This window comes from Limulus polyphemus, unplaced genomic scaffold, assembly GCF_000517525.1.
Source record: "Limulus polyphemus unplaced genomic scaffold, Limulus_polyphemus-2.1.2 Scaffold544, whole genome shotgun sequence".
Lineage (NCBI taxonomy): Eukaryota > Metazoa > Arthropoda > Merostomata > Xiphosura > Limulidae > Limulus > Limulus polyphemus.
The window spans coordinates 213,908-238,463 of record NW_013666154.1 but is presented as its reverse complement, the minus strand read 5'-3'; the positions used below and the strand labels follow the sequence as shown (position 1 = coordinate 238,463).

The window sequence follows — 24,556 nt, the reverse complement described above, 5'->3', positions numbered from 1 at the left end:
TCTGTGAATGTATGGAGTCAGAGTGTTGACTGCTCCAACTGCAAAGTGATTTTCATTTTAAGATTAAAAATATTTTTCTTTATCAGATGATTATCATATTTCATTTGGATAATCTCTAAAAACCCCTAAATAAATATCAAGTTTTTTTTCACTAGAACTTTATATGTTATCTACTATTTTCTGTACCTTAACTCCATATGCATTCAGTCAATTTTACCGAACTCCTAACAAAATGCAAAATAAGATATTTAATACTGTTCTATCCTTTTTAGTATTGACCACAAAGTTTCTAAGTACTTCTTCTGAGATTTTCTACTTCTTTTCACATCTGTTTCCTATGTTTATTTTACTGTTAGTGGCTGAAATAGAAATGTGCCATTAGACTATTTACTTGACACCATATTATGACACTGTCAATAGCAAACAGGTATGGGTGGTGCAATAAACAGATGATTCCCACAGAGTTTATCATAAGCCCAGTTCCGAGAACACAATGGAATAGGATTTACTGGCTTGTTTAGAATACGGTGTTTGTAACGAGAATTGTCTAAAGTGATAAAAATTTTTATGATATGGCTCTGTACAAAGTCCAGCCCAATCCAATAAACTTGTTAGGTATTTGGATGTTAGTTATCCTCCTGGGGTGGTTGGAATTTAGCAGTATAGGTTTACGAAGTGTGTAAATGCTTATGAACATGCATGTATATTACTATTTGCTCATAAATGCTTAATTGCTAGTTGTTGTTTTCTTCTTACAACATAGAACAATAAATATAAATTATGTAGATAAACTATTTTTAGTACTTACACTGTTACAAACTTGATTTATATTTGCTAAGCATTATATTTTTATTCTTTCAAGTGGAGTCAGAAGACAAATGAATTTTTGTAGATTTCAAAGATATATTTGAGAAAACTAAAAAATTACCAAATTACTATACTGGTACAAATAAAATCACTAGTTATCTGGCTTTCTAATTAAGCTGTATGTGTGTTAAAAAAATCTCATTTCTGTTCAGAAAAATGACATAGTCAACAGAAATCAATTCAACATTTCCAGTAAAACTCCAGCTTTCCCCTTCAATGCAATTAGAAATGATGTCAGATTTATATAGTTTGGAATGTGCTCTTTCTATTGGTTATAAACATGTACAGAGAAGTAGGCTTGAGTAGACAAGAGGATTAATGGGAGGAGCTACTATGGTAGGTTTGCTAAATATACTGATATCTCAGCAAATCAAAAAGGTGGGAAGTTCTTATTTTATATTCTAGCTTGTCACTGTATGAAATTTGTGTTCCAATTCATTAACCATTATAGATCTTGTTTTTTAGGTGAAATACAATATTAACTGATCAATAAGACAAAAGGACATGCCATGTTACTCACAAAAAGGATGTTTAGCATTTTTTTAAATATTTTCTTTCATGGTAAGAAATGAAGTCATATATTAAAATTTTAATTATAAACTATATTTTGATGCCAATTTAACTGACGTATATTAATAAAAAAGTTTACATTTTGAAAATAACTAAAATATCATGATGTGCTCATTATTTGTAGCAAGAGAGTTAAATTAACTACGTCTACCAAAAGTAAAGTAAAATAAAGCTGTTTTATTGAAAGATGACACCTACTCTATCAAATTTTATATTTGTGGCCCTTAATCTTACCATTCTCACTATTAGTATGAAAAAAAGAATGATGCATCAACACTATCAATTCCCTTAACAATCGTAAACATCTCAATCAGTTCCCTTCTAACTTTTCTTTTTTGAACAGGAATAGATTTCAGAGATCTTTATCTTCATGTGATCTATCTTGAGTATCATCGTAGTAGCCATCCTATGAATCCTTTCCAACATTTTAATGGCCGTTTCAAGGTAGAGAGCCTGAGACTGAATACAATACTCCAAACATATCCTAACCAATGCCTGTACAATAATATAACTTCTTAGACTTGTATTCAGTATTTCTGTAGATACAGCCCAAACTCCTGTTTGCTTGGATGGCTTTAACCCTCTTGCAATGGGCTCGTGTATTTTACACTACCTTGTAACTATCGTGAAACTTTGAAGGTATACATACTATAACTCTAAAAGTACTTAATGTATCTTCATGAAATTTGGCAAACTTTTACTAAACATTACAAACCTTTTGTGTACAAAAGAAGTCAGATTTTATAATTAAGTATTTTTACTAAAAATTTCTTAATGAATGTATGAAGTCAAAGTTTTGACTGCTCTGAGTGCAAAGTGATTTTCACATTAAAATTAAAAATACTTTTCTTTTTCTGAATACTGTGAAATTTTATTTGTTTAATCTCTAAAACCTCCTAAATAAAAGTCAAATGTTATTTTTCAGTAAGACTAATATATGTCTTTTCAGAGAGATGTACTGTTTTTCTATTGCTTCTTCTTTCTTTCTTCTTCCAAACACTTCCCAATCGATCACCATTCCTTTATTTCTCATTGGATTGATTTGAAACTTGGTAGGGTTATACCTTGTTCCAGTATGACCTAATAAAAATTTTCATTTTTGATTTAATCTTTTAAAGGATTTTATGGGGTCAAAGGTGAAACAACCCAATAATGTGTAGTTTGGGCTTCTGTGCAGTAATCAAGGTGAAAGTTGGCAAAAATACAAATTTGCATATGCTCAACATATTGACAGTAAAAAAAAAGTTGGATTTGCCTATTTTGAGTTTTTTAAGGGGTCAGAGCTTACAAAAAAGCATAATTTTGGAGGTTTTTGGTCAATTATTTGGTCATATTTTGACAAATTCAGATGGGATTTGGAACAAAGATACCTTCTTGCAAGTTCCAAGTGACAGTTTGCACTTTTTCTGGTGTCGAAATTGGCCATGTTGGGATTGCATAGCAGAAGAGACGTGCTGCTTTTACCTGCAAATTTGTTATTTTCTTTATCCTAATTCTATACCCATTTAGTCTATTTGACTGACCTCATAACCACCATAAAAAGTATGAAATAAATATAGATTACCCATTTTTCTTTCTAGAATTAATGCAAATTGTAACAGGAAACTACAATTGTTTATCCTAAATAACTGAAAGCTCAAAACAGTATACATATGTGTATACTTAATTTTATACTTTTATTGCCTTTTAAACTGTGTCTAACTAACTATCCCACCATAAAAGTTGTAACTCGCTTGGTGAACATGTAACTCATGAAAATTTTTAATGTTATTATTTTCTTTTATCTTACCTAATCAGATATTATCTAACCTAATAAGTTTCTAATTGTTACGTTTTATTCACTTTTATATTCAAAAATAAAGAATACAAAGAAAAACAAGAAATGTAGTATTTACTGGGTTTTCATGTTTTTTTTTGCTCTGTTGACGAAACTTGAGCCTAGATTTTTATGCTAATTGTGTATCACTACACAAAATAATTATTTAGTTAACCAGTGCATCTAAGAACACAATAATAACATGCACAAAGCAAACAATGTCCTATAAATATCATAATTTATCTGGGTTTCTATCTGCTGAAAGCCTTTAAAAATTCAACTAAGCTTTTTGATGTGAATACTGTGATAAAGTTTCAAACTGAAGGCAAAATAAACAATTTTGGGTACAGAAAACAATGTAATCCTGATACAAATACCTCTGTATACAGAATAGCTATCTTCTTCAGCTCTTGCTTTTTGCTGAAGAGTTTTGAAAGCCACCAGCCTTGTTGAAACTCACACCTAATTGCACAGGTAATGATGTTAATTTGCACTGCTGTATGATGATGTCAGAACCCTCCACAATAGGAGTGCAACACACCTCCTTGCTCAATGACTGCTCTTGTATTTTTCACTAGTGGGGAGGATGGGTGGGAATGTGTTAGGAGTTATCTATTGGAAGTACATTTTCCAGGTAAGGAAAATGTTAACTTCCAAAATGAATACTTACGTATTTACCCAGAATAGCTAGAATTCCACATTGAGATGGTGGGAAGGACCAGTGCAAAGATCATCTGGATGAGCTCCCTTCAAAAAGCATCCAAAGGATGCCCATGGGATGTGACCCAATAGAAGGGGCTTTGTAGGCCCACAACCATGGAAGACCACATCTTCTCTCATCCAAGTACTCCCATACAAGCTGTCAAAAAGCCATTTTGTAAAGTGAGGTTGGAGCTAGTTTAGACCATATGTGCTGTGGGACTAAGTTATGTGAGTGACACATCACTGATATATATATATATATATATATGTTGTGTTCACCTTAACTTTACTGTCAGTCTCTAGAGGCCCCATCCCTTCTGTGGGAGTGGGGTATGTTTTTTCTTTTCAGTATGATGTGGAAAGGACCAGAAAATGTTCACCTAGACTATACTACACAGATAAAAGTATAGAAAGGATCAGTATAATTAGTTATATCTTTGGGCCACTTTATGTTTGTGATGTATGAAAAGAGTCTACATGCCCTCCTGGAAAAACTCGTCCAATGGCTGGTGAAGAAGAGGTGGAAAAGGATGAAAAGGGTTACAAATAGAATGTGAGCATAAAAATCCAAAGATGAACATCTCAGTAGAGGAGTCGATGGGCCAATCCTGGAAAAGATAGAATTTGATTTATGAAAAATTGGGGTGCCAGGATAGGATCAGAAGAAGACAAGGACCCTTAAAGTATAAGATTAGTGATAAGGCACATAGAACTGTGTAACAAGATGCAGGAGCTGAACTGGATTTGAACAGTCCTATAGAACAGAGATTGGATAGAAGTACTGTTTATCCTAAGTGTTCAAACTCTGAGGAAGAAAGGATTGATCCAGGGAAGGGAAAGGAGAAGTGCAGTGGAAGAGGGTGTGAGAAGCATCTAGAGGATAGGCATCAGAAAAATGGTAATTGTAGGAAATAAGTAGGAGGGAACAAGTCAGGATAGAAAGACAGTAAAGGACAGGAGAGCAATATCTTGAATTGGACATGCACAAGATCAAGTTTAAACCCCAACAAGGTCTCAGTCAGGCAAAGGAGCAGAGCAAGGGGGACATAGAAGAGTGATGGAGTGGAACAGAATGAAGAGGATTAGATAAGAAACATATCTTGGTACTGGAAAAAGAAAAAATGTATGGACAGAACCATCTAACAACTAAGAGTGGCAGAAGCTGAGAATCCTTAGATCAACAGGCTGGTTAGAGAGGAAGAAAGGTAATGCACAGAATTATGACTTGGATAAAATGGATGATGGAAGGACCAATGAAAAAAGACCTGCCACCATGGCAATAGACAAAAATGCAGTGGAAGGATGAGGAGAAAATGACAATAATGATGCCACAGTAGTGGAAAGTCTGGTCTGATGGGTGACAGACTGGTCAAATTCCACGCTTGAGAGTGGAAGGAGGATAACCTTCATTGAAGAAGGGATGTGTGAGAGTGCAAATCAAGAGAGAGAGTGGGAGGAAGGGGGGTCCATTGAATGAGCACATCAAGGCTAAGGTGATCTGAGAGGCACCAACAAAAGGGCCCGAAAAGGATGGAGTGTAAATCTGAGGTCCAGAAGGATGAGACAAATAAGAAAGTACTCTCATGTTTCAAATAACAGTGCAGGATGGAAAAATTCAGACTTCAAACTTAATGATTGTACAGGTTGAAATCATAGTATGAAATTGAATTTTGTGTTTTTTATTAAAAAGATTCATAATTTCAGAGTTGCTTACAGTAGCTCATCTTTTCCACTGGTCTTTTTACTCTGCCCTGGAAACTTAATATATTTTAAATGAACCAATATAATTTTATTGCTGTTGTCTTTGTCCATTTTTTAATTACAACAAGCAATATATTTTCAAACAAAGAAATACACAAGCATGTACGATATGGTGCAAAAATGTCACAAACAAGAAAATGACACAATTATTGAATGAAATTTAGTAAGTAAAACAACCAACATGATGCAAATGAAAAAAAAAAACCTCAAGTATTGGGACTAAAAATCATCTGAGATAAAGAGAACAAAAAATAAATATCCTGAACAAACATCTACTGTACTTTAGTAGATGTGCAATGAAGTATATTGGAGTAAGAGAGAGAGACAGAAACAAACAGACACACAGAGAGGAGAGTGAGTGATCTTACTAGTCATTGCAATGCAGGGAAACTTTGAAGGAAAGTTATTTGCTACCAGATTAATGTGATATAATTTGGAGTAACCATGTACAACAATGAGGTTTAACTAAATGTTTCTTCTTCAATAAAATGTATTTTTAACTCTTAACATTGCATATTAATACAAAAAATGCTATAATAAAAGTAATGTATTTGTTGAAATGTTATTGGATTTTAGAGCAAAGAGGGCTCGTTTGACAGGAGGCACAAGGAATTCAATACAAAATGTAAAGTAGTAACTGCTAAGGAGAGTGACAAATTCTACAGAGGCAAACAAAACCTGGAGCAAAGGTAAAGGTAATAAGAATGCTGCATGAAATAAATTATATTCATTTGTTTGTTAATACCTGCTTAAGTGATATGAATTTTAAGCAACACGTGTGCACTACCAAAAGGAAAGGTAAACTTAAGAACCAAATATTTCTAGTGGTAAATAACATGATTGTTCACAGATGGAATTTATAGAATATTTTTCTTGATCTGCCAGACACAACGCTTGGATCATCAAGGATTTTCTCATTGTCTTTTTGAAGGACATTGAAAATATTGTCAGAGGATTTGTAGAATCCTTCTTGTCCTGGCAGTGACTCAAAATATCGGACAGACAAAGGATTGATACTGATGATGCTGGCTGGTAGAACATGGCATCCTGTCTTCACAAAGACAAAGGATCCTGTGGTGAAATTATGGTTGTTTGCAATGTTTCCTTCACACAGTTTCTTTCTCCTCTTCCAGCTCTGGACTGCTGTCTTCCATTTATTGATTTTCAGAAGACCTGCTGCCAAGACTTTGCAGATGTTGGTGTTAGAAATAATTATTTTCTAGATGTTTCTCCTGGCTTTGCAGTAAGTATCTCGGAACTGACACCTGAAGGAATGAAGACTTTTGAGTACTTGTGTTTTTCAAGCAACTCTTCTATCTCACTTAAGAAGGAGACATCTGCATTTATGGATGCATTATTAGTGTTGTCAGGTAGTACAAAGCCCAGTTGTTGCTTTTCAAGGATGAAAGGAGCAGCCTCTTCCATGCCATCCTCTTTGTCTGACAATTCTTCATTTTCATAAGTTGCATCAATTTCATCACCTTTGCAGTCCCTCAGCTCTTGCCCTTCATCTTCAGAAATTTCTTCACTCCATCTTAGTTAACTTTTGGTAGAGTTATAGTCTTTACTAATTCCTTCACACTCGTGAGTGGCTTTGACTTCAAAAGTTTGCTGTGAAAGGCTCTGATTTGGTCCCTCACCAAAGAGTACAGCCTATCAGAGACAAGAAAATATTCTGTTCCATCAAAGGTATTTGAAATGAAGTTCTTTATGGCAGTGGTTGTGTCATGAGTCAGGCTTTCTCAGCTTGTAACCAGCATATTGATCATGTCATCTCTGGTTGGTGATGGGATTCTGTTTTTTCTCTCAGTTGCTCCAATATCAGTGCTTTATCCAGCTATCTGTACTTTGCCTTCAAATGATGGTGAACATGAGTGTCATTCACATGAACATTCTCAGTGATGCATCTGCCTATGACAACAAAGATGGATCCTCTTTTATGGAGTTTCTTCCAGACTTCTGTGCGGTAGATAGAGTAGTCAACCAAGATGTATATGGCAAAGTCTTTTTACAAAAACATGTTGAACCTATTCTTGAGGTAGCTGATGGTTCCAAGCATTGTTCCATGCCTTTATGAATCCTTTAGAGCCCACTGTATATAATTACCTGTTCAACTTGGTTCAAATGCCCTTTCCTTTGAAGAGAAATTCAGGTGTTGGCATGGTGTGTAAGATATTTCATTAGAGAACCATGTGAAGACAATAACTCACTCATGGGAGAGCATTTAGTTCTCTTTGGTGTATGTTGGCTCAACTCTGAGTGTTAGTGTTTTCCAACTTGAAGACTCATTCTTATGCAGGGGCATTTGATCTCCATTTATTATTATGGGTTCCTTCTTGAAGTTAGTCAGAAAGAAATGACATACTGTAAATGTTCTTCAAGAAGTTCACAATTCTCTTAACCCTGTCATTCTGTGTGAGAGAAAATCTTTTGTAGGAGTTCTTGAAGCTCACATGATATTCCCTCATCCACCCTTTGATCCATCTTTGGGAAAACTGCAACTTGTTCTTTTCATCAGTTGGTTCTTTTTAGGTGTCTAGCCATTGTTGATACAGTTCTGTGCAATTTGCCTTTAACATATTCACAGGCAGACAACCTTTGAGAACTCCTCACATCTCTGAACTAGTCAAATGCTGCTTTTCTTATTTCTTTAGCATTATGCTTCCTGCCACCACCACATAATCTAAACCTCGGTTTTTTTGGCTGCATTGTCATCATCTTCATCCTTTCGTATTTTCTTTTCAGATTGTTTGGAACACTTTATTGCCATTTGTATAGCTATCCTAAACCTTTCATCAGAAGGAAAGGAAATATTTCTCTAACCATCTTAGGTAGGAATCCTTCTGTGGCCTTTTGTTTTACATGCTTTTTTTGCCATTAGTCCCAGTACATTGATGAAGATGAAACAGCATCATCATACTGTACTTTATATTTAGAACACAGCTCTGAGAGTTTCTGCTTGTCATCTAACTTGTATTAATCGTATTATGGTTAGAAAGGATCAGGCATCGTTAGTTGTGTTTACAGCATTGGGCTGCAGATTATGAAAAGCCAAAAAGGAAAGTAAGTAACTTCCATCTGGAAAATGAAACCAATGGGTTGCACTGCAAAAACAACCAAACAATTAGCATGGGCCTAGAGTGTGTGACATTTTTAGTCTGGAATACTAGTTAGGGGAGTCTCCTTGAGTATCCCTACTTGCAGAGTGCATTGCATTCGTTTACAATGGCAAAACTTTCACATAACCTAATACTTATGAAATGTCTATCAGTTATGATTGAATTAAAATTTTGTTCAAGTTTTATAGACCAAGATCAGTTTACTGGCAAAGCACCAAGGCAAGGTGATTGGCTGGCCAATAATCGGCAATCTTCGGCCTAACGCTTAAGAGTTAAATATTCATTTAGTGTAGAGAGGTAGTCATAATTGAGTTACATGTACCCATCCTGATTGGCTGACCTATGATTCAGTAAACCTTGGCATAATGAATATGCATTGTGAGTAGAGAGCCTAAAGACTTGGAGAGATCAACTGAAACAGTCAGTTGACCATGATCATCACCAATTATGCACGGTGTTTATACTTAGATAGGCTAGACCTAGAGTTTCATTCAGATATCATCAACTGAAAGTGAAGCAACAATGTGCAGATGGGACATTTAGGCTTAGAACTAAGCATAGACTTGAATGCCATTAAAATTTATGCCAGTTAGCCCAATAATAGATTCCAAAATTCACTGATTTTTTATAACTCACAATTTTTGATCACCAAAAAAAATCATTCAAGGAGAAAAATTTCTCCAAAATTAATATTTGTACAGGTATGATTATTTAGAATATGAGAATAGGTATGGAGAAAAATATAAGACCAGGCCTGTTTGAGAAAAATTACAACCAGAGCTAAAGGGAGAGGAATAAATTCCTGTAAATGAGAAGCCCATAGTAGAGAAGGGTGGCAAGTGTCCAATCAAGAGTAAACCCCTAGGAAGGTCTGGGAGTACAGAGACTGCTTTGTTGACAGAATAAAGTTTTATCTAGAAAGGTGATTCACCAACAAGTAGGAATCTCTTGGCAAATGATCAAAAAGGGCACAAAATTTTACAGATAATAGCCAATAACAAATAAAAGGCCATGGAAAAGTTTCAGTAGAACATGACCAAGTGAATCACCAGAAGGAGCAGGAATAGGAACATATCCAGCAAAGAGAGAAAAGATTGAGCACATTGATGGGGGTGGACACTAGTCCAACATACAAACATCAGAAGACCTGCCCTCACAAAAAATGTACCTTAGTCTGAGCGAGAAGCACTGAAGATGTGGTAGATCTTGTATGAGAGGTTGTAAGGGAAGTAGAATGAGCAGGGTCCAGTCACTGACAATTCCTAGAGGAGAGGCTCACAAAAAGGACAAATGACCTCAAGAAAGAAAACTGAGGGTTTGTAAGGTCTGATGTAGGAGAGTTATAAGGGCATGCCCCAAATGAAGGAATTCTAGAGAAGCCAGAGTCCCCAAAAAGGAAAGACCCTCTCATACAGAGAACAAGAAGTGTAAAATCTGGGGATCAGGTAAGCCATAGTTCATAGGCAAAGAAGATAGGCTGATCTCGGTTGAGATGAGAGAGAAGAAGGAAATGCTCAAAAGTACTGAACAGTGAATGTGTGAGAGAAAGGAACCAGGTCCCAAGACAAGCCCCCCCCCAACAACTGAGAATTCTATGTAATAGGAGAAAGGGAGGTAAAAATGAAATGTCCTAGATGTAATTGTTCAAAGAAAGGGAATGCCAGCCACATGTCATGAATACGGAAAGCAAAGGTCCCCACAGTACCAACAAATATATAAGAGGAGCCAGTGCTGAGGCGAAGAAAAAAAAAAACAAGGAATGGGAAGATGCAAAATAGGGTTGGGACAGAGAAAAAAAGAGGAAAGGCTGAGATAGACATTTAGGAAGGTGGCTGACTGCAGATGGGGTGAAAAAACCATAGATGGGGCTGGAGGGAGGAGAATGAGAAATGGGAAGAAAGTTGAGAGAAGAGGAGTTTGAAAAGGGATAGAGGTGGAGAAATGGAAAATGACCGTCAGCAGAAAGTGGGACCAACAGCAGGAGGATAGAAAGGTACCTGCAGAATTATATGTGTGTGGTAATCATTGGCATGAAGAGTGACAAATGAGTTTACTAATAGAGGAAAAATGAGAAAAAGAAGATGGCTTGGAGTCTGGAATGGAAGGTAAAAAGGAGAGAAATAGGAATAAAGGACAAGGTAAATAAAGAGAAAAACCTAGGAATTGAATGAGGACAGAAGTTGTATATCATCAAACAAGGTCACCAGGTGGAAAATAAAAATAACACAGAGGACATCTGAGCAAGGAAAGAGGGTCAGACAAATAATATGAACACAAGGAGAAGGAGGGGTGCAGTAAAAAAGAATGTCAATCAATCCAAGTCCTGATAAAGGAACAAAGTATGGAGGGATAGGACAGAATATGTGGAACAGGCCAAACAGAGAAGTCATGATAAAATATTGAAACTTTTGAAGCAAAAGCTGAAGAAAATGAAAATAATTTTCATAATGATGCAAATATTAAATTAAACCATTATTAGAAATTTCAACACATCTGGTCAATACACTACTGAGAAGAATGAGGATCCATGAGTGTGAAATGTAGTGGCTGAAACATAGCCTATGCTATCTTCAGAGATAGTCAGTTCTGCCTTGTAAGTTTCTTTGGGCTCAAATTTTTCTGTGACAAGCTTACTGTGGTATAAAATTTGGGTTTTCATTTTTACCCATGGTTATCATTGTATACAAATAAGTATGATATTAAAAAGTAGTTAATAATTCAATTTATAATATTATGTAAGTTTTAATTTCTTAATTTTATAAAGAAATATTGAGAAAAATAATCCTTAATCTCCCCTAGTATGAGAATTGTGACATGTTTTCTAGGTCTTCCCTCTTCTCTAATTTATCACCCCTCCAAGAAATATGAAATTTAACTTAAATTACTCATTATAATATAGATATTACTAAGGAAAAGCATAATTTTTATAGCCTTCAATCTTATTTGTTTACAGAGCCATAACTAGAAAACCAGACCCACCTGTCACATCCTCTCTTTCGCGAATAGTCAACAGTTCTCTCTGATGTTTTATACCAAATTCTTTATAACCAATAGAAAACCAACGTTTTAATCTATCAAATAATGTATTATTGTTAATGTTTTCCTTACCTGAAAATGTATTTTTGATATTTACCTCCATACACAGAATAGCCATCTTCCATCATATGTTTATCGTGTAGAATTCTCCGCTTACCTTGAAGTGATAAATTTCTTTATAGCACAAAGTAATTTTATCAAATGAAATAAAATAATTTCAAATATCTAAACAAAACCTTGGAAATTGTTGGAATAAATGTTAATTTATTTTACTTTAACACTCATTTGGGAAAATTTCCTCACTAGAAATAAAGTTTCATCTGAGGATTGAAACATATGAACCACACAGTGCCATCAGATGTATTCTACATGTCATTCAATATACGCAGTGTACATATTCCAAGTAGATTTTCATTGGGGATAATGAGTATAACAAAATGGTGGCATCCATGAATATGGAACACGTAACTGAAATAGATGATAAGATTTTTAGCACTGAGGAACGTAATAAAAGAAATGATATGAGAGATGTTATTCTATGAGGAACTTTGATACTACATGATTTCAATTAACTAATTTAAGTTTTTTGTACCTTTAAAAGATTGATTTTACCATTATGAAATGTATTTGTCTGGTGTCTAATTTGTAATAGGTAATAAAAGGTTTGTCCATATGCTTAATCCTGCTATAAATGGAACTGAGAAACTTAATTACTATTGGAGGTTAGCTTGTTGCTACCAAAGAGTTTTTGAAGTGAAAAGTATTGATAAGAAATGACACAGTCTTCGCTGTTTAAGTTTGGTTTTAAATTTTCCAGTATTGATAACACCAGAATTAAGAGTGACCTCTGAAAGCAAGTGGGCAGATGAATATGAGAAAAATTGCTCATGAGTGTATCAAATTTTGTGGGAAAATGGTCAACTTTGGTGCAGAAAGGATGAATATAATATATACTGTTGTGTACTTGAGCAATTTGATAAAATAAGTAAATCCAATGCCATTCAAACAGGAACCAAAAGTTGCAGACTGGATAATGTAAAAATGCATGAATTTTTCTGGTACACAGAAAATGCATATAATGCAGTTCATGAGTTTAAAAGGTTGTGTGTCAGAGTTTTCAATATATGGGTGGGCTCAGATCCTTCTATGGTAGGGGTCTGTGACTTGTCGATAAATTCAAACAATAAATGAACAGCACACAATCCACTTGTTTTAAAATAATATATTCAAACAAAACAAGTCAAATGTATGTACAAGAATTATTTACACTATAGGATATCACAGTCGTATCTAAAGCTCTAAATAATTCTCTTTTCTTGTCAAAAGTCCACTTAGGCTGATTCAAGTACTTCAAAATCCAATTGATAATCCGAACTATTTTGCTCTACTCTTATCACAATACTATCAGTGAATAATTCACTTATGCTACCACATGGGTTACCACAGTTGTATCTTGAACTTCAAATAATTGTCTCCTTTTCATCAAAGTCCACACCGATTGGTTCAATTACTTCAAAACACCCTTGGCAGTACACATTTTTTTCCTTATCTCTATTAAACTGTGAAACTCACTTTAAAATACTGCATGTTAAAGCTAACCACTTGCATGCTGGCTAACTACATGTTTTCTATACTTATTTTTTTCTGACTGAACTTAATTTTTTCTCTTACTTCAATTCTGCTTACTTGGTGCCTGTATTTATACATTGCCTAACTGAGGCCTCAAACTCTCAAAAATACACGAGTGGCACTGTAAGGTAACAATACTCACTTAAGGTAATGAGAAAAATACAGAAGATTCGAGTAACGTGATGTAAACAATATTAGAAAAGCCTAGACAACAATGTAACTGCAAACACAATGTATGAATCGTATAGAGTTATGTAACAAAATGTGTCCCAACTAACACTTTTAAAACAATTGAACTTCAACACTCTTGTCTTAAAACTAAACAATCAATAAACATTAAGTCAGAAAATAAAGTAAATAATAACACACTAAACAGTCTTGTATATCCAACATTGTGTAAGTCTAAACATTTGTCTTTATTCTGCTACGTATTTCTTTCTAGTATGCTTCCTCACTTGTCCACCACCTTATATTTATCGTATCTGATGATGACCTAAGCTTGTCGAAACATTCTCTATTTATAATAAAATTTCTTTCACTACCAATTCATCTCCAATCTATATACCATTGGTGCATTATATTTAGCCATTAAGTTATAAACTAAATAATAACACTTACACTAAACAGTCTTGTTTATCCAACAATGGGACAATATCATAAGCTACATAGATTTGTGCTAAAAGATTCTCAGCAATGTTAAGGACAGATGACCAAATATATTACTAGTTGTGAAGTTGATTTTAGTGCTACCAATCAGCAGTGTGGAATGTGAAGATGTATTCATTCTGATTAAAAGAATAAAATCAGACTGTAGATTCAAATTGTGATCAAGCACAATCTTCAGTCTTATGCATATCCAATTGTCAGATTACACATTATTGGATTACAACTCTGACTCTGCCATACTAAGATGGCTCTCAGTTGGGAGCAAGAAAATTGGTTAAGTGTAAGGCTATATAGGCCTCAGAAGAAATTCAAGGTGCCCTGACTTCATTTGAGTCTGTCTTAAGAGTCTGTAGACAACCTTACCTTGCCTATCTTGGTGGATGAAACTGTTTGGGCCTCATACCCATTGGGCAGTGAATAATAACTCTTGACACAAGCCTATCTTAAAGGTAGAACAGTGATTATTATTTTTTGCATCTGTCATTTTTAGAGTTTTCATACAGTTTGATTTATTCTGATCAATTTTCAATGTTTTTAAATAAATAATCACTTCAAAATGTTATTGATGTGGACTGTCCAGCAAAGTCTTTTATCTAGTGTGATACCAAGGAACTTTGCTGAAGAGGAGAGTGTAATAGGGGTGTGATATAAATATAGCATGACTTGTAGCTTTTTTAGATGTTTGTCGATGTGTCTGTGGAGTGCTATGGCTTGGGTTTTAATTGGGTTGAGGGTAACCCTCCATTGGTTACACCATGTTATGATTATTTCCAGGGTATTTTGTACATGGATGGCGGCTATTCGTAGATCACGAGAAGTACTCCAGACTGCGATATGATCCGGAAACTGTGATGTGAGGGTGTATGGTAGTTTGGGGAACGGAATGTCATTGACAAAGATTATGTACAAGAGGGGACTCAGAACAGAGCCTTGTGGTACTCCAGCATTTAGCGGAAAAGAGGGAGAGATTGAGTTGTTAATTTTTACTGCCATGGTACGATTAGAAAGAAAACTGGATATCCATCTGGTGATGGGTGTGGGAGTGTTATTTAAACATAATTTGAATCTGATAGTGTTATGCCAGACGGTGTTAAATGCTTGTTTTATGTCTAGAAACATGGCTATTGTGGTATGTTTTTATTGAAGCCTTGGTATGCTGATTCTACCAGGTGGACTAGGTGATCTGTGGTTTGACCAGGGACAGGTTTCTCCTCCTCCTGAGGTTTTTGCGCTTCGCTGACAATAACCATCCATCTCAGAATGATCAAATATGGAAACTTAGAAAAGTGTTTGCTATGGTAACATCAAGATCCAGCGAATTTTTTTTACCCATTCCATAAGCTAGTGATCAATGAATCTCTAGTTTTGTTCAAAGGTAGGCTTGTTTTCAAGTAGTATATACCATCAAATTGCTATCGATTTGGAATAAAACTTTTTGTTTTATGCTGTTGTGAAACTGGAACTGTATTAGATGTCATTGTGTATACAGGTACTGACACTGACATCCCCAAAAATGACCGTCTTGAAGTCTCTGGTGTTGTGATGAAGAAGCCAATGGCAAAGTATATGGACAAAGGGCATTTATTTTATTGATTTATTTATTAAAAGGGCACTGATAATTGGTATTCATCACCAGATTTGAGTAACTTCATGCATGCACAAAAAACTGCTTATGTCATGAATGCATGATGGTGAATTTGAGCGAAAAATCAAGTAAAGTACTTGTGATAAACTGGCATGACAAACGAGATGTGACAGTGTTCCATACCTTTCACAAAGGTCAAATGTAAGACAGTGGCAAAGTGGACTATAAAACTAAGGAACCTATAATGAAACCAGATGCAGTGATTGACTAAACAGAGAACAGGAGGTTTGTTGACAAAAGTGATACACAGGTTGGAGGGGTAGAGTGTGTGAGAAAAATACTGAAATGGTATCACAAACTCTTTATGCATATGCTTGATGTCACCAACCTCAATGCATGTAATGTATACCTGGTCAAACATAGAAAAAGAATGAAACTAAGAGAATTTAGTTACAATGTGATGTTTGAAATTCTTGAGAAATATGGAACACTTGCTGCTTCAGGCCAGGGACGACACAGTGTGAATTTACCTAATAGACCTTAATGTTTCAATGTTTATTGAGGATATTTCGAGGATATTAATTTTCCTTTGCCACATCTAATGGGTTAATCCAAATGACAAAAAATTAAAACAGCCCACCTTAACTTTTAGGTGAAGCTCTAGTAAGAATTTCTGACTGATAGCTCACATGACTTTTTTGTGTAGTGCACAAATATTTTGGTCAAAAATTGAGCAGTTTTTGTTGAATAACTTCGTACATGTGGCTTATATTTAAACCAAATTTGACACCTAATTGTAGGTTGTAAAGGTTTATAAGGCACCAAATTTGAAAGAAAACAAAGCATGAAAGTTAAGTATGTTTTTCTATCAAATAAAGTTTCCATACTTTTGGTCCAAAGAAACAAAAAGGAAGAAATTCAATCAAAATTAGAGATTTTATGTCTCATGGATTGCTTTGAAATTTGATATGTGAAGGTTCCAGTAGAGCACATCCACTGAAAATATGTGATAGTTTGGATTCCCATAGTCTGAGCTACAGAAATGGACAAATTACTAAACTCTCACTCCTGTTAATAAAACACAGTGTGTCGTGCAGATTGTTTTGGCTGCGTGACACTATACCCTGTGTGCCTTGATAATATCAACATAAGGTTACAAGTTGACTGTTTCATAATTTTTATATCATCAACTCTTATTTTCCTCCGGAATATTTCTTATTCTACAGGGAATCATATTTTGGGTCATTATCCAGCTACAGTTCAAAGCCATGACTAATAATAATATTGTTTTTACTTTTTAAGGTATAATTTGGCAAAAGATGTAATGTATCTTTTATAGTTAAGAAAGCTGGAATTTATCTCTTATGTAGATTTGTACATATACCACAAAAATTAGTCTTCATTTATTTATTGGAAAATTTATCATTAACCACAGTCAGATGTGCTTCATTCTGCTATCTAGCAAAGACAAAATCAGTTACTCATATAAATTGTTTTATTGCACTCACTAGATACAATCAGCATTTATTCAGTCAAAAATGAACAGCTGAGATAATGCTAAATTATTTCTGTAAATGAGCTAAGGAAAACAGTAACTGGCCAACAGTTTCAAAATTCAGTTGTTGTACAGTCAGTAGTATAGTTTGTTGTTTGATTTGGGAGTTCAATGATATGAGTTATTGTGAAACATACTATATTGCCCATAATTAATGCCTCCTCTCTAATTATCCCCCTCCCTAGTTGCAGTATTATCATTTACTACTGGTAACTGATGAATGTCACATAGGCCACAATTTTCCTGTCTTTCTTTCCTGCAGCAGCAAACAGTGGTGATCAAACTTCCCAGTAATCCTGCTTATGTACCAGCGCTAGAAAATGTTAGTGAAAATGAAGAGGGAATAGCCAATTTTATTGTGTCCTGTATATCGGATAAACATCACTGTAAAGATACTAACTTGTAACATTAACTTAATAAGAATGAAGCTGATCAATTTTTGTAACCTGGAACAATGAAATTATACACACTTTAACCTGAATTTACTATTTGCATCTTTCTGACATTTGCCCCTTTTTTTAGAAAATGTTACAATTCTGTTTTACACACACACACACACACATAAACAAAAAATAATTTTTTAACAAAGCATCTTTACTACAGGTTTGCCTGTGAATTTTTGAAATTAAAGAGTTAAAACTAATATAATATTAAAATGTGAATTGAAACTATGTTTTTATATAAGTTTATTCATTGACATACATTGATAATAAAGATGTCTTATTAGATTATAAATGTAACTCTATAAAAGGTCCTGACGGGCACTTTGACTTGGTTGTGTGGAAAGAGTTAATTGAACAAATGTTTTTTACTTTTACAAAGCATTATGTATTCTGTCACTCTTCAGATCAACAACTTTTTTCATTATCTACATGCCCTTCACATATTTCCTAACATTACCACGTGTGTGTGCCATTCCTTTTTTTACACAGCAAAAAAAAAGGAAGTAAACACGAAAAAACAAAAACAACCTTATCATGTGGAGCTAGATACTACATTCATTATGTTTGGTTTCATGGGATCTTTCGAAGTGGCTGGAATTACTTTTAGAATACTTACCAAAAATCCACTTTGAGCAGTGGGAGTATGGAAAGTGTTGAACCCATGCTCAGTGCCCACCATTGAGATGGAATTTTCTGCAAGACTGCTTCAGTGTTGTTGTTGTTGTTTTTTTCATAGTCCTTGCGGACCGTCGAGCCGATGGCAGATCTTGCTCTGCCATTGTTTCTAAAGCCGTTTCTTTTGTCAAGGATGCAACCCACTTGACAGCCTTCCCTCTTGGAAAGGACGAGCATGTTTGGTGGGACTGGGATTCGAACCCATGCCGGGCCCGCTTCAGTGTTATAGCTATAGAATTGATATGACTATTTCTGCACATTTTAAAAAGACAGCAACAAGTGTTGTCCTGTCCTTTCACCTGGCTTTTGCTTACTGTCTTTAGTTGTAGTAACTCATTGCACTATCTCTATCTTTCAGCGAGGACCCAATCCCAGATGATTGTGCCTTATATCAGTGATCTATGTACACTCTGGTGTTCTCCCCTAATTGTCTAGTGAAGCATGGGAGAACCCTTACTTTCCCAGTCTGGAGGTATTGATATGGCTTTTCCCTTTCGATGCTCTTTCAGAAAGGAGCTCATCTTTGTAATTGTTAAACACTAGCCCTCCACCATCTTCAGTGTAGGACTCTAGCTCTTAGTACTGTAGAGAAGTAAAATTTTTGACATTAACATGAAAATGTATATAAGATAGTTAGATACTTCTGCATCACTTTCCATCTTTCCTTCCAGTGCATTCCCTTTCCTTATCAAAAATAAACAGCTGATTACATGCTAGTGCTTATAGGAATTACTGTGCATAGAGATTATGTTGTCCTCCTATGGTGGAGGGCTACATTATGATGACACCATAGGGTGGCACAATACACAGACATTTGTAGGGCTAGGAGTTTATTGAAGACTTGTGGCATGCACAGGAAATTTCATGGCAGTTGTGCATGAGGTAATAGCCCTTAGTGTTGCACAGAGGTATCTATATGAAATGCGTTTTCAGGTAAGGAAAATGTTAAGAACAGTTAGTCTGCTGAATTATAATGGTTAATTAATTCTTAAGGTATGTCGTATGTTAGCCAAATGCCTAGAGTATTTTCGGTCATTAGTGGTTAGTAAAGGATGTACATCAAAACAAAACTTTCAACACTATATTAGGTTTACTTTGTTTGTCTAAGTAGCACTTATGAGCTGCTAATTAAGTGAAACTAGTCTGCTGCAGCAGAATAGTCAAAGAATAGATTAGACTTCTACATCATGTTTTTTTCACTGAAATTAACATTTTGGTTAGGATAAGAAATTCACTACAAAAGAAGCCTAATCTTTTCAGTGCTAACATCATAGTGACTTTTCATTTTATCACAAACTGATTTAAGTCTTTTTCCTGAGTAAAGTAATGCATGATGTCTTTGTTCTTCAGATCCACAAGAGCTCTTCCATCCATTAATCCCTTTGAACATGCTGGAGTGTTTGGTTTCACTGTGCCACAGCCACTAGATGTGTATTTATTAGTAAGATTTACTGGTTTGAGTATTTCACTTTTTGGTGGTACAGTGACCATCCTCCTTAATGTCACTGGAACTTTAAACTACAGTATAGCAATTTCCATATAGTGTAAGGATTTCCTGGTTATATTATATGAATATGTTTGGAGCTAGCTTAATCTTGCATTCATGTGTCTCCTCATGAGGTATGGAGAAGCTTCTTATAGTAAGAGTAACTACCAACTTTCATTTGCTGGAACTTTATAACCACCTGCTCTTCTCATCCTTCTGTCTTTCTTCATCTCTGGAAACAATTTTCCACCTTTTTTTTTACCAAATTAGGTTGAAAAACTTCTGTAGAATTAGTGTTGATCAACATACTGCAAGGCTTTTGATCAATAAACCTATGGCTTCGTGGATGTTTTTTTTTTTCAAATAATGAACTTCAAATCTCATTTGGTGTAAATGAAGAATTCCCAGCTAAACTTTATTCCCTAAATCCACTTAATTCCCGTTTTTTGTTGTTGTTATTGTCTGATTAACTCTGTTGTTCCTTTGGTGTGATTGGGCTCTGAGACGTGTCTTCAGGGTGTTGTCTACTTGGTTTAATTCTGTAACAATAATGTGTACTGCAAGGTGAAGCATGTCATGTAACTCACATTAAATTTTGTTCCAATAATAAAATGAGTGGATAAAATTGTTTAAAGTGTGACAAGAACTTTCAGAAAACTATGTAGTTTGAGAAAAATAAAATATTTGATTTTGGTTTTCTATTATTTCTAATAAAAATTCATTATTTAATTTAATTATTTGCACTCAGAATCTGAGTAGTTCACTTGCAAGGTGAGTTTCATTCTGGGTATAAAAATACAGTTTATTATCTTACAGTTTTACATTTCATTTGCATAATCTCTAGAATGTAAGCCTTGCAGTACAAGAGAAAGCTTTAGTTATCTTATAAAAAATTGTTAAACCTTTCAAATATGAATTTTAAAACACAAATAATGCATAATTAACTAAAATATAAAACTTAAATACAATTTAACTGTCTCTCTAACTATAACCTATTTAGGTAAGAAACAACTGAAGTGCTATCATTAACAGAGCAGCCAATAATAGTATAAGTAGTTACATCAACTAAAGAATGACAACTTGGCACCAATTTTAAAATAACTGTTATTGGATTATAGTATACAATTAGCTCTTTTAAACAACTATAAACTAAAGCTCAGTGTTAAACTATAGAAGGTGGGAGTAGTACCTGTCAGAGTTTGGCAAAATTTATTTCTTGTATCAACTACATTCAGTAAAAGTGTCTCGAATTGTACCTGTCAAAAGGACAAGTAAGCTACATTATGATCTAGACTTACATGTAGATGACTACCCCTTTATGATTCAAGCTATACTTTGCTAAATTTCAACATTGTTTATAGTTAATGCATCACATGACACAAACCTAAGAAATTTCACTATTGCTTTCAATGTTTCTTTTGAAATATAAGAATAAAACTAAGTTAATTATAACACACTTGATAATAATAATTTCCTTAAAATACATTGATAGTAAAGTGGTTTAATTAAATGTTTAATGTAACTTAGTGATGTGCAAAATGGAGTTTAAAAACTGTTGTTGTCATAGGATTAATAACAGCTTTTGATTCCTCACATTCGTGTCTGTAATGGCATGGTTTTTTGTATCTGTAACAGTTTCCTCTTTCTGGTATCTGTTGGAAGAAGTTTTTATTCCATACAGGCTTTTATCTACAGTTCTGTCGTTTCAAGTTTCATCTGTCTTTTAAGTTACACTTGTACTTATTTCGTGTATTCTGTGTAACTAGTTTTATAATTGATCCTTTCAGTTTTTATTGACTATCATCATGGGGAGTTGATGTTTTAGTACTATTTGCTCTAATGCTCTTATAGATTCTAGATGCTGCTTTTAGTTATATATCTGAAACTCTAATTAATTCAAATTCCATAACCAGCTGCAGAGCTTTCTTCAAACATTTTCATCTACTTTGCTTCAATCTAATTCTTATATTCTTGTCTGTTTTGGTATCTATAAATGTGTCAACTAATCCACCTTCTCAAATATTCTGCAAGTTCAACTAAGGTATCTTTTTTTCTCTGTATCCTGTTCAGCAACTTTGCTGTAAATACTTCTTTCTAGTGTGTTACACCAAATCCCAAACCTGTTGGATAAGGCAGCTACCAATACTTGATAGTTCTTATGGCTCTTGGCTATAAGGTTACTTGATGTCAATAAAGCTGGTCATTTTAAATGGGCAGGAAGATGTATAGCTTGTTTGTCACTATTCCACCTGTTTAATCTGGAAATTATTTTGATCTGAGTGTGATATACCTCCCCTGGTACACTTACAAAATAGTCTGTTGGATTCTTATTAGGGTAAGGTTATTAAATTGGCCAGCTAAATTAAGAAACTAAATTTGGTATTGACATGGTTGGATTAGTCCAAGAAGATCATGCAGCAACAGATGATACAGCAGTATTGGTAATAGGTGTAGACCAAATATGTTCTATTCTATATTTTATTGTAAACCTGGTTTTAGGTTGAAGTTATGAGGCAGATACTGGCTTATTATTTACCTTTACCAGTTTATTTTCCAGATGCTTTATTCTGTCACTAGTTTTTTTTTTTCTGTTTCTTCAATTTTGTCATTACAATTCTTTTGTCCACTATTGATGCCTTTCTACAGTTTTTTCAAATGCATTGTGGATTTTGTCTTCAGTCTGATGTGCATGTTGAAAAGTTAGATTTTAAAAATTATATTTTGGCCAGTCAGATGTTTGTTGTTGTTACTAACTAAACTAGAATAAAACACATGCACAAGTTAGTGATAATTTCTCTTTCTCAAATATGGGTTGTACTTAATAAAGGCTTAACTAATGTTAAGCCTAACACAAATAGACTTACAGATTTCAGTGTCTGTGATGAGAATTCTTTTGTATTATTTTGAGATTAGAAATTACAATATATCAGCTTAATACTTGGTATTAATTTGCTTCATGTTAAGTGAAATGGAAATATAATCAATCATGGTTTATAAATATGATCCTGTATTTAAAGAAGTAATGTTGCAATAAAGATACTAATTCGACTGCAAGTGTTTTGCAGGTCTTTGCTAATTTTCTGTAAATGACTTCATCTTTGTTCTTGTTCTTTTTTTTAAATTTCTGTCTTTTTTTCTTGATCTTCTTTCCATTTTGATCATTTCCAGTAGATTTTTGACCGCTACATGTTTTCGTCATCTTAAAGTTCAAGTTTAGTCAAAGACAAAACTATTTTATTGTCACCAAAATAATCCCACTCCTAATACAAGTGTTATAACATGTTCTATCATTGGAAGGTTACCAAATGTTTCAAGTACAGTCCATGTAACAATAACATTTTCGTCATCTTAAAGTTCAAGTTTAGTCAAAGACAAAACTATTTTATTGTCACCAAAATAATCCCACTCCTAATACAAGTGTTATAACATGTTCTATCATTGGAAGGTTACCAAATGTTTCAAGTACAGTCCATGTAACAATAACATTAATTTATTTCTTCGTTAATATTGTTATGGACTACATTCACTTTTACATAAGTTTCATGTTAGGTCAAAGTTTACAAAGAAGGGTTTAAAAGAAACACTCATGATGTTAGGAAAATACGTAGGTTTAGAAATCAATTTAACACAAAAATATGATGCCTTGTAACCTGAACACTTCTAAAGGTGGACCTATCTTCAGTTTGCTCTTGAAGAAGAAAGATCCACCTTTTGAAGGTGCTCACATTATATGGTATTGCATTTTTGTGGTCAATAAAAACTGTGATAATACTAATATTAAGTTTCTTTAATACAAATAACTTATTTAAAGAATTTCTTTGCTAACTACTAACACTGAACTGAGTACTTATTACTCATTAATTGACTACTTCATTGGGTCTTGTATTTACACTGTTCTCTTGTTTTTTTCTACACACTGTCCAAAATTGCCAGATTCTACAGAGGCCTTAACTTTCATGAACTTTTCAGGCATGTCATCATCCTGATTAGCTCCCTCTAGTAAACAAACATCTAAATTAAAATGTAAAAAGTGTAGCTTACAACTTAATAGTTTAACAATATCTTCCACTTCTTTAGTACAAAAACAACCCACACTGTTAACATTCTGTTACCATGTCCCATTGGTTTGCCTTCTCACATAGTTACATTGATTTGAACAGTTAAGATTCTATCAGGTTAGCTGCACTGTCATGACTTTAATAATGGTTTTAACTTTTGTTAACATTGTGCATGGAAGCCTGGAACAGAATGTAATTACTAATGTATTAATAAAATCACTGCCTCAAAAATGCTGTAGTAGTAATACATTTTTCATTTTCGAGTAATGATACTTGAACTGGGAATGTCTTTTTTTTTTTTATTGAGCATATGAATTATTTCCTAAAATTTTCTTCATGTAGATATCATTGTCACTTTTTATGAACACAAGCAAAACATTAGTGTGTACTGAGAGAAAAGACACAAAAACATCACAATTACCTAAGCAGTCTGTTATCTACCATCTATAATATGCAATATTATACACATTAATGTCTTGATTTTAAAAAGGAATGTAGTGCAATAATCATTATAATGAAAAAGTTCACTAATGTGAAAAACTGTCAATCAGAGTAAAATTAAAATGATGAGATCACAAAAGCCAAAGA

The 24,556-nt window shown here is 34.1% G+C and overlaps 1 protein-coding gene across 3 annotated transcripts in view; it reads left to right on the top strand.

Annotated features, from left to right (window-relative positions):
- LOC106459000 (la-related protein 4-like) overlaps positions 1-24,556 on the top strand; it is a 105,053-nt gene that overhangs the window by 23,931 nt on the left and 56,566 nt on the right. The window contains exon 3 of one of the 3 annotated variants that reach the window (XM_022385371.1): positions 6,293-6,411. The exons of 1 other annotated variant lie outside the window; for it this stretch is intronic. The gene's annotated coding sequence lies outside the window, so the exon portion shown is untranslated. The remainder of the gene's footprint in view (positions 1-6,292; positions 6,412-24,556) is intronic. One more of the 3 variants, XM_022385373.1, reaches the window with a different exon arrangement.